We start from the raw sequence: 11,031 nt of genomic DNA on the forward strand, positions 1-11,031 counted from the left end.
CCGGAACCAAGGGCAACCCACCAAGCTCACGGTTCGGGGTTCAAATCCACGTACGACAACCTACAACGACCATATACGGATCGTCAGAAGATGACAATTCTATCAAAATACAAAAACATCAAAATCCTCCCCCACACCTAGGTAGGTTCGGCCATTATAGTGTATTTTTACAAATTATTTTTCTAAATTTTCTTTTCATTTTTCTTAGGCATCCTTAGGTTACCAAAACACCAATTTAGGTGCCAATTTGCATCCTACATCATTCAAACATCATTTTTCCTAATAAATTGCTCTAGGTCCAATTCCACCATTTCACACTACCCAATATTTTCCATTGCTTTTCCAACCTTCCAACCATCACACAACCTTACTAATTACCATTTAACATACAACACATCATCCAAATAATTTTAACATCAATTCCTCATTTCTTCCATTAAGGCCGAATTGTACATATGTACACCTCAAAGGATTTTCAATCCAATTCAACTATTCCACACCTCATACAATCCTATTATAACATCATACAACCATACAACAACTCACCAACACAATCCTAACACAATTCCAAAACACAAAGTCATGGCATCATCCAAATTTCCTAAGTTAAAATCACATTTTCACCAATAATTTTTATTGCATTTATAGCTCTAACACATCATTCTAAGACATAATTATCTAATACACATTTTCCATTTGAGATATCTAACAACACAAATAAACCATAACAAGCTTAGAGTTCATGAAACCAAATTCATGAATCAAACCATTAAAATGCAAGCAAACTTACTCAATAGCTTGGCACAAGGCTCCTCCAAGACATACTAAACCATTGGAGCATCAATCAGCACCATGAACACAAATCTAAGCAAAAGGGCTGCGGCTTTTGGGAGAGTTTTTCTCAAAATATAGAGGGATTCATGGCTTAAGACTACTACCAATGTGTTTGGATGATGATTTACAACAAGTTTGGTGACAAATTTTACTTGGTTTTGGTGGAGTATTGTGTGAGTTAGAAGCTTGAGAAGTTTTGTGAAAAAACTTGCACACCAACCATGAGGGCCACGGGTTAGGGGGAGAGAGGGGGGGAGGGGATGAGTGAATAGTGACTAGGCTTAGTTGGCACCTTTTAACTTAAGTGAGGTGGGCCCCACCGCCACCTCACGCGATTTCAAACGGATTCAAATTTCCCTCTGATTTCGGTAATCGTCCACAAGTTCACAACCTATCTAGAAACTCTAATTTTTAACATTAACCATTGTCCTTTAATTAGTCTTGATCAGATGAATTTGGAGTTTTCCGGTCGTTCGGAGAAAATGTTGTTTTAAGCTGTTACGCGCGTCGTTGGCACGCTTCCCTAAACTTTCTTATTTCTATCAATTTTCATCAGAAATCATATTTCATAGTTCTATATACCATTTAAAACTTGTATTCAAAACCTAGAGCTCAAAACTCAATCAGCACGCTTTACGGTGCAACTGTACCGCAGTATTTTTACCTGGTAAAAACACTATTCACTGAATTTTCTAAAACTTGCCTAACCACTCAATTTTTCATTCTCAATCCATTCCAGGGTTATTTTTATCATCTGAGACCTTCTACTCAACTTTACCTTCCTAGGGTTGTGTGTTGGCTAATTACCGTTTTACCCTTCCTTTGTATTTTGACCTAATTTTCAAGATTTTCACTAATCCTTCCCTTTAATCCATGTTTAATATTTTAATATATAATTTAGAAATGTGAGGTGTTATAGGAACCCTTCCAATATTCATTTGTCCACCTAATTGACCAAACATCATGCAATGAACATGTATACAACTATCCATTAACATCTCATAGAAAATCATACATAGATCCAATACTTAGACATCAAACCATCGTATGTCTAGAATCATTAATACATCCATTTAATTCTTGAGTCCAAACTTAAAATTAAAATATCAATGCATAATTCCTCTTAAGTCATTCCATGACAAATGCATAATTTATACATTGGCTCACCTATCACTTAGTATATATCAAAGCTTCCTTATGCAAAAGAAAAAATTTTCAATACTCCATCATGTTATAAACTTAGCTCAATATCAAGTACAAAATATTCATCGTTGACATAATTTACATCATATACATATAAACCAAATCACTTGAATACTTAAGACGTATACAACATTTACATTGCCTTATTCAAAGATTACAAGTTCTCTTACTAAAATGATTTTCCAAATGAATAATATCCCTGAAAATGGTTATCCATCCTTAACTCCAAAATAATCATGCCATATACACATCTTGAATAAAGTTACTTATGCTCTTTTCCCTTTGAAGTGCCAGTCATTTCTTCTTGAGGACTTGAAATATCATAGCCCCAACTGAGGTCAAATAAAATCTCAATAATCTAAAGGTCCTTGAAGATTCCTCCATCGTTAAGTTTATTTTCTTGCATACATCATATAATTAGGCATAAACCATAACACTAGAGACACTCCGATGAGTCATACCTCAAAGAGAGTGCGCTTTAAGAATATAGATTTGAAATGCACGCCAAAGTGCGCCAAGTGAATTATGTTGGACAAGTGGCTTCAATACTCAAGAGGAGGGTGAATTGAGTTTTACAAAATCTTTTCGTAAAGTGCCTCTTTTGATATTTTAAAGACTATTTCTTCAATAAAGTAATTTATAAGGAAAAATCTAAGTGTAAAAGCAAGTGTAGTGATCAACAAAGTAAACAAGCGAATATATAAAGCAAATATAAAAAATAATTTTAATACTTAAATAAAGAGATTAAGGTTAGAGAAATTGCAAACTAGATGTTTCCTGGTTCGGTCACCACCACCGTGACCTACGTCCAGACTGAAGTCGCTCGATCAATTCTTTTAACTAACTATCAAGCTTGAGGGTGCTTGACAAACCGCTACAACCTTTCAAGACTTCGGGCTCTTGATGCCTTACAATTTTTTCACTCCAAATTTTCTTAGGAATTTGGTGACCTCTCAAGTGTATAGGGTTCACTCCCCTAACTATTCAAGCAATCAAAGGAAGGTGTTTAACAATGACTAAGTACTCTCAAAGTACAAATAACACAATTTGAAGAACAATGGTTGTTGACACTCTCACAAGAATAAAGCTCAAAGAGAATTTATGATCAAGAAGACAAGAATAATGCAAATAGAATGATAATTAATGAGTAATAATGATCAAGAAGTGTGTCCCGTCAAGGGGAACATTATTCTCTATTTATAGAGGGCCCTCTTGTCCTTTTTCACGCTCATTTTCGCAAACTAGCCGTTCTATAGCCGTTATTTTGTCTTCTACACAGTAGGTAATCGATTGCCATTGTGTGGATAATCGATTACCAACCTGTTGAAAGGTTGGATTTCACCCTAAAAATGTTTTCTCTTGATTCAACTCAGTTTCAAATATTGTTTAAACATTTTATGAACATTGAAAACTATATTTTCATGCTAGGAATGTATTTGAATGTCAAACGATGATTTAATGCATGTATTTGAAAAATACTTTGAGCTTTGTTCACGTAAAGAATCAATTACCCTTTCAAAAGATCCTAAGTCCTATACTATGTTACTTGGCGATGGCTTGGACTTAGAGACTTCTCTTGAAGCTTGCGTCTTGATCTTGTTTAAACTTCTTTTTGATGGTTGCACCTTGGAGTTTTCTTTCCATGCTTGTTTGTTATCATCAAAATTGTTGAACCTTTATATTCTTTACGTAGAGTGCATTGGTTCCACAATCTCCCCCTTTTTGATGATGACAAACTCAAATTGAGAAAAATGATTAGTATAGCATATATTTAGAAAAATATAGTATTGAAACTCCCCCATAGTATATGATTGATATATAAGGTGAAAATCTAGGTTTAATGTAATCTCCCTTTTATATTTGAATTTCATTCTCCCCCTCTTTACCTTAATATATGCTTATGGTTTTCTCAATTTACGTATCTTTCTCCCCCTTTGGCAACATCAAAAAGCATGAGTGTATATGTAGGAAACTTAAAATAATCCATGCAAGAAACTAGAAGGAAAGCATAATAATCCATAAAAGTTCATAATAGTCCATAATCTAATCAACCATAGTCCATAAAGTTAGAGTCCTAGAGATGCAAAATATCCAAAGTAGCATAGCAAAATATAAGCATAATGTAAGTCCAAAAGCATGAAAAATAAAGATCAGGGACTAAAAGTCATCAGAGCCAGGTGGAGGCGGTGGTGGTAGAGATGGAAGAGGAGGAATGTGAAGATAATCCTCAATGCACTTCAGACGTAACTCCATATTTGCATGCCTAAAGTGAACTGTAGAGAATTGAGAATTGATAGAAGTGATGCCTGATTCCACATTGGTGTTTAATAGATTAATGGAAGTGAGAATGGAAGCCAAAGTGTGACTGCGGAGGTAGAAAAGTCAACATGAGGATCAGCAGCCAGAGGATCATGTGGAGGATGGTCCTCAGCAGTATCAGCAGGGGTTGCTCAGTCTTCAGGAGGAATAGTCACTTTACGCCATATACCATTAATTTTTTTAATTTGCATCTGTGCCAGCAAATGTAATCCAAAGTTGTGCAAGTTATCTGACAGAAGCTCACCATCATAAAAAATATGCTGATGACGCAGAATCTCAATAATCGCAGTGGCATAGGGAAGTGCACCAGAAGAAGTCTTAGACTTGATCATCTGAGAGCAGATGTAGTAAGGCCAATTGAAGTTAATGCCATGACGAATAACCCTCATAAGAAAGAGATCAGTATCAGGCACGCGAGAATAATTAGAGGCCCGTGGTGATAGCATGTGAGTAACCACGTGATGTAGGATCCTGTTATTCATAGTCAATGAAGAGATGCTGAACTTGGATTGAGTAACTATGATTCCTGGTTCCACAATTGACTGCACAAAGGTGTATTTGTCATATTCAGGAAATTCATACTCACCATACTTGTGCCCGTCATAGGCATGACCAAATATACAAGGTCATTCCCAGGGGGTACATAAAAGGACTTGCCCTTTATGTCGGCCTTTAGGGTGTCATTTGCAAAGCTTACAGTGCAGTAGAAGGCTCTAACCATGTCTTCTGAATATTTGCGACTAAGGAAAGTCAACTGTAGTACCCGAGCATGAGTCAGTAGATCGCAAAATTCAAAGTCCTCATCACTTAGAAATTTAATATCCAAGTATTTCGGATCAATGATGTGTCGGGAGGCATAGTGTTTCTGGAATGTGGCATACTGAGCAGCTGTGGAGAAGTATTTGCCATAAAGAGATGGAGCACCTCTTAGCCTCTTACAAATAGGGGCAGATGATGAAGCCATGGAGTCAAGTGATAGTAGCTGATAAAACCCTAGTTCATCAGGTTTTTAAGCATGAATTAATATCAATTTGTGTGATTAAATGGATGGAAAAGAGGTTAATGTCCTGGAAATCTCTCAAGTACAAGTTCTGAAAGCTTTGTGGAAAATTTACATTGTCTAGTAGGGAAATGAAGCTCAAGGAGCAGCAGAGAGAAAGAAGAAGATTCTAAAGAAAGGGAGAATGCTCAAGTGTTGAGCGCTAAAACGTCCACATAGAACGTTTTAGCGCGCTGCTGCAAACTGAAGACAAAAGTTGCTGGTGCCGAGCGCTAAAACGTCCACAGAGAACGTTTTAGTGCGCTGCTGTTGGAAAAGTTTCTGGTCTTAGGCGCTAAACCTCCTGATCAAACGTCTTAGCGCTCTGATGTGGGAAAAGACTCTGGTCTTGAACGCTAAAACGTCCAAGTCAAACATTTTAGCGTTGGAATTAGTTAAAAGCAGTTAGTTGGGCATCCGTCAAAATGGACGCTAAAACGCCCATCAATGAACGTTTTAGTGCCCATGGCAGTTTTCAGTTGTATTTTGTAACTCTATAAAAGGCAAGGGCCTTCACATTCTGACGTATCTCATATCCCATCTATCCTATCCTATCTCAGATCCTCTGATCTGACACTTTATTTTCTCTGACTTTCCAAATTCTTTAGGACTTAGTTCTTGTATTAGTTAGTTCATTCTATGTAATTGTACTTGAAGATTGAAGACTCAACTATCATGACAATGGAGTTTGATCTTTCTTCTTCTCTTGTTTATATTTCAATTATGTCTGAGTAGAGTCCTTTGTAGTCTGATTCAATGGAACTCAAGTGTGAATTTATGAATGGTTAATTAGATATTTTGTTTATCTCTTATGTGATTGTATGAAGTTGTCTTGATTAATTCTTTCTATTAAGGGAATAGTGTAGAACAGACATGTTTACATTGTTTCTGTATCTGACAACTTCATCATCAGTGTTCTAGTAGTCAAGACATTGATGCTAGGATTCTGATGTGATCTTAAGACCTTAGTAATTAATGCATGTATTAAGAAGGGAATCACCAAGACATTGGAGTTTTTGATTAATGTATCAATCAGGGTAGTAAGACATTACATCTTAATGATAAGAAAAAGGTTGATCAACATCACATAGTAGATAATTCATTATGGAAATTGGTTCATCCATAAATTCATGCTTGAGAGAAATTGACATCTGACTACTTGTTTAAATTATAATCACATTTTATTTGTTTATCAAGTTTTTATGCAATTCAACTAAATTTCTGGTGACAAGAAATCAATGCAATTAATAATCTTTTGGTTGATTCAACTTAAGTATATATGGTTAGTCAGTGCTTGAACACAAATCCTCGTGGGAACGATCTTTACTCATCATTTTATTACTTGTGTGACTAGTACACTTGCTAAATTCACAACAAGTTTTTGGCGCCGTTGCCGAGGATTTGTTCTTCAACATTGACAGACACCATTAGTATTTGAGATTGAGTCTTTTTGTTTTTCAGCACTTTATATTTTTTTTGTGTGAATTTTTGTTCAATTTTAATTCTGGTGTATGCGAGGTACTATTGATCCAAATTCTTTATTGTTTGACCCATAATTAGAAAGGACAATCAGAAGGAACAGGACGGCAGCCAGAAAAAGACAGATACAGGAAAGTGGTGAACCAAGTATAACAGTTCAGGAAGAGATTATGGCAGAGAATTATGTGCAACCACCACAGAGGACACTGGGAGATTACATGACTCCCGCTATCATTCCACCTGTTGGAAGTGTGATTAGACCTACAGTGGAACCCAACAATTTCGAATTGAAGCCTGCATTAGTACAGTTGGTGCAGAAGGAACAGTTTGTTGGGACCAGTGCAAGAGATACCTGCACATTGAGAATTTTTTTCTATTGAGTGATACCGTGAAAATCATTGGAGTGACCAGAGATGCCACTCTGTTGAGGCTTTTTACTCATTCACTGAAGGATGATGCCAGGATATGGTTACAGTCACTACCACAAGGAAGTATTACAACTTGGGATGATCTGCAGACCAAGTTCTTGGCCAGATTCTTTTCAGCATCCAAGAGGGCAAAGTTGAAGATAAGATCACACGATTCAAGCAAAAAGAGTCAGAGTTTATCTATAAGGCCTGGGAGAGGTTCAAGACACTTTTGAGGAAATGTCCACAACATGGTATAGAAGTGTGGAATCAAGCAGCAATATTCCTCCAAGGGTTGAATGCCACAGCTGGTGGTTCATTGACAACCAAGACCCCTCAAGAAGCCCTTGACATCTTTGAGTCCCTAGCATCTCAGGAGTTTGACAATGCTCTGGTGAATGACAGAAGAACATGAATTATTAAACTTGATGGCTATGATGCCTTGTTAGCCAAGAACAATCAGTGCAGCAAGTGCAGAAACAACAACAACAACAACTGGATGCTCTCACCAAGCAGCTTTCTTCTCAGAAGGTTGCTTCTGTGGACACTAATTATGTGTGTGCAATTTGTGGGAAAAGCCATGTTACTGATGAGTGTGATTATGGAGGACCTACTGAACAAGCAGAAGTTAATGGAGTATGGTATGATCATAGTAACTACAACAAACAGGGGCGAAATGTTTATGTTCCACCATGGAAGAATAAGAATCAACACCCAAGGTTCAGTTACAGTTCCAACCATCAGTTGAATCCTCCACTACATCCTCCTCCAACACATTCATCACAGCAAGGTGATACTTCTGCATGGGAGAAAGCTTTTGCCCAGTTATCAAAGAATACTCAAGATTACATTCAGGAGTCAAATTCTTTCAGGAAGAAACTTCTGCTTTCATGCAAGAGACCAAGACAGCATTCAGGAACCAGGAAGCATCCATCCGGAATTTGGAGACACAAATTGGCTAGTTGTCTAGACAGATATCTGAGAGGCCACAGGGAAAGTTCCCTGGTGATACCATGGTGAATCCAAAGGAGCACTGTAAGTCCATAACTACAAGAAGTGGGCTTGTGCTTCAACCGGTTAATAAGAAAGTGGAAGAAAAGGAAAATGAGGAGGAAGTTGTTGTTGAAGATGTTGTAGTTGAAAATAATGAAGTAGAAAAGAAAGTTGGGAAAGATAAGAAAGAAGAAGAGGTAGTGGTTGATAAGAGTTCTTCACCCAAGAAGTTGATGAAGTGGGAGAAGAAGAAACTGGCTGACAAGCAGGACCAGCCAATTAACCTATCTCCATATGCTAAAGTGCCTTATCCTCAACGGTTAAAGCAGGAAATTCAGAAGCAGCACTATGCAAGGTTTCTGGATATTTTTAAGAAGTTGCAGATTAACATTCCATTTGCTGAGGCCTTGGAGAACATGCCTCACTATGCCAAATTCATGAATGATCTTCTGTCTAAGAAGAGGAAACTGAAGGATGGTGAGACTGTGGCCTTAACAGAAGAGTGTAGTGCCCTGATCCAAAAGAAGCTTCCTTCAAAGTTAAAAGACCCAGGGAGTTTCAGCATTCCTATTGCCATTGGAGATGTTGAAGTAGGGAAGGCACTTTGTGATTTGGAGGCCAGCATAAATTTGATGCCATTGTCTGTATGTAGAGCTTTGGGAATCAACAAATTGAAGGATACCAATCTTATTCTGCATCTAACAGATAGATCCATCAAGAGACCAGAAGGTGTGGTAGAAGATGTTCTGGTCAAGGTGGATAAGTTCATTTTTCCTGTGGATTTTGTGATTCTTGATATGGAAGAAGAAGATACTGAAAGCCCTCTACTTCTATGGAGGCCATTCTTAGCAACTACTAGATCCCTGATTGATGTTGAACAAGGGAAGCTGATGTTAAGGGTGAATGAAGAGACTATTACAATTGATGTGTTTGAAGCCATTAAACATCCTGTTGATGTGGAGGATTGTTTCAGAATTGATATCATACAGGAGGTTGTGGAAGAAGTGACAGGAGAAGCATACTTGTCATTTGAGGAAGATAAATTAAAGGATGAGATAAGTGGGGAATTTTATCAGGAGGAACCGGTGGTTGAAGAGTTGGAAAAGAAAGTGGATGACATTCCAAAGGGAGCACCTAAGGTGGAATTGAAAGAACTACCTTCAAATCTGAAGTATGTGTTCCTTGGGGATGATCAAACCTACCCAGCCATTATCAATGCATTGTTGTCTGAAAGGGAGGAAGTAAAGTTGGTTGAAGTGCTCAAGAAGAATAAGACAGCCATGGGCTGGTCATTTTCAGATCTTAAGGGTATCAACCCTTCCTTCTGCACTCATAAGTTATTGATGGAAGAGGAAGTCAAACCAGTGAGACAACCACAGAGAAGACTCAATCCCACTATGAAAGAAGTAGTGAGGAAGGAGGTGGTGAAGTTTCTTGATGCTGGCATGATTTACCCTATTTCAGACAGTGCTTGGGTGAGTCCAGTTCAGACAGTGCCCAAGAAAGGAGGGATGACTGTGGTGAGGAATGAGAACAATGAACTGATCCCTACAAGAACAGTCACAGGCTGGAGGATGTGTATTGACTACCGGAGACTCAACAAAGCAACAGGAAAGGACCATTTCCCTATTCCATTCCTGGACCAAATGCTGGAGAGATTAGCAGGACATGCCTTCTACTGCTTCTTAGACGGATACTCAGGCTACAACCAGATAGTTGTGGCTCCGGAAGATCAGGAGAAGACTGCATTTACTTGCCCCTATGGAATCTTTGCATACCGGAGGATGCCTTTTGGCCTATGCAATGCACCAGCAACTTTTCAAAGGTGCATGCTTTTCATATTCTCTGACATGGTAGAAAGGTGCATTGAGATTTTCATGGATGAATTTTCTGTGTTTGGTCCTACTTTTGATGCATGTTTAGAAAACCTGGATAGTGTTTTGAAAAGATGCCAAGATAGCAATCTTGTGCTTAACTGGGAGAAATGTCACTTCATGGTGACAGAGGGTATTGTTTTGGGACACAAAGTGTCTAACAGAGGGATTGAAGTAGATAAGGCCAAGATCTCTGTTATTGAGAAACTACCCCCTCCCATAAATGTTAAAGGTGTGAGGAGTTTTCTAGGTTATGCAGGGTTTTACCATCGTTTCATAAAAGACTTTTACAAAATTGCAAAACCATTATGCAAGTTGTTAGGGAAGGATCAAGAATTTCTGTTTACTGATGACTGCTTGCATGCATTCAATGTTTTGAAAGATAAGTTGATCACTGCACCAATAATCATGGCTCCTGATTTTTCATTACCTTTTGAACTTATGTGTGATGCCAGTGATTATGCTGTAGGGGTAGTGCTAGGCCAAAGGAAGGATAAATTATTGCATGTCATTTACTATGCCAGTAAAATTCTTAATGAAGCACAAAAGAATTATGCTACTACAGAAAAAGAGTTATTGGCAATAGTGTATGCATTTGACAAATTCAGGTTATATCTGCTAGGGTCCAAGGTTATTGTTTACACTGACCATGCAGCTTTGAAGTATTTGTTAACTAAGCAGGATTCTAAGCCCAGGTTACTCCGATGGATGTTACTTCTGCAAGAGTTTGAAGTGGGATCAAAGACAAAAAGGGAGTTGAAAACTTGGTGGCTGATCACTTGTCCAGGAACACTGAGACACATCTACAAGAGGGTCCGGAAGTGGGGATTAAGGAGGAGTTTCCTGATGAACAAATATTGGCCATAAGCACTATTTCCCAGTT

At 37.9% G+C, this 11,031-nt stretch overlaps 1 non-coding gene across 1 annotated transcript; it reads right to left on the reverse strand.

The window, feature by feature from the left end:
• Positions 1 to 7,432: 7,432 nt before the first annotated feature.
• On the reverse strand, positions 7,433 to 7,539 carry LOC133313852 (small nucleolar RNA R71). The gene has a single exon (XR_009751863.1). It is a non-coding gene; the product is annotated as a small nucleolar RNA R71 (small nucleolar RNA).
• Between the last annotated feature and the right edge of the window lie 3,492 nt (positions 7,540 to 11,031).

Source organism: Gastrolobium bilobum, unplaced genomic scaffold (genome assembly GCF_033153095.1).
Source record: "Gastrolobium bilobum isolate Gb01-03AN ecotype WA unplaced genomic scaffold, APGP_CSIRO_Gbil_v1 utg25978, whole genome shotgun sequence".
NCBI lineage: Eukaryota > Viridiplantae > Streptophyta > Magnoliopsida > Fabales > Fabaceae > Gastrolobium > Gastrolobium bilobum.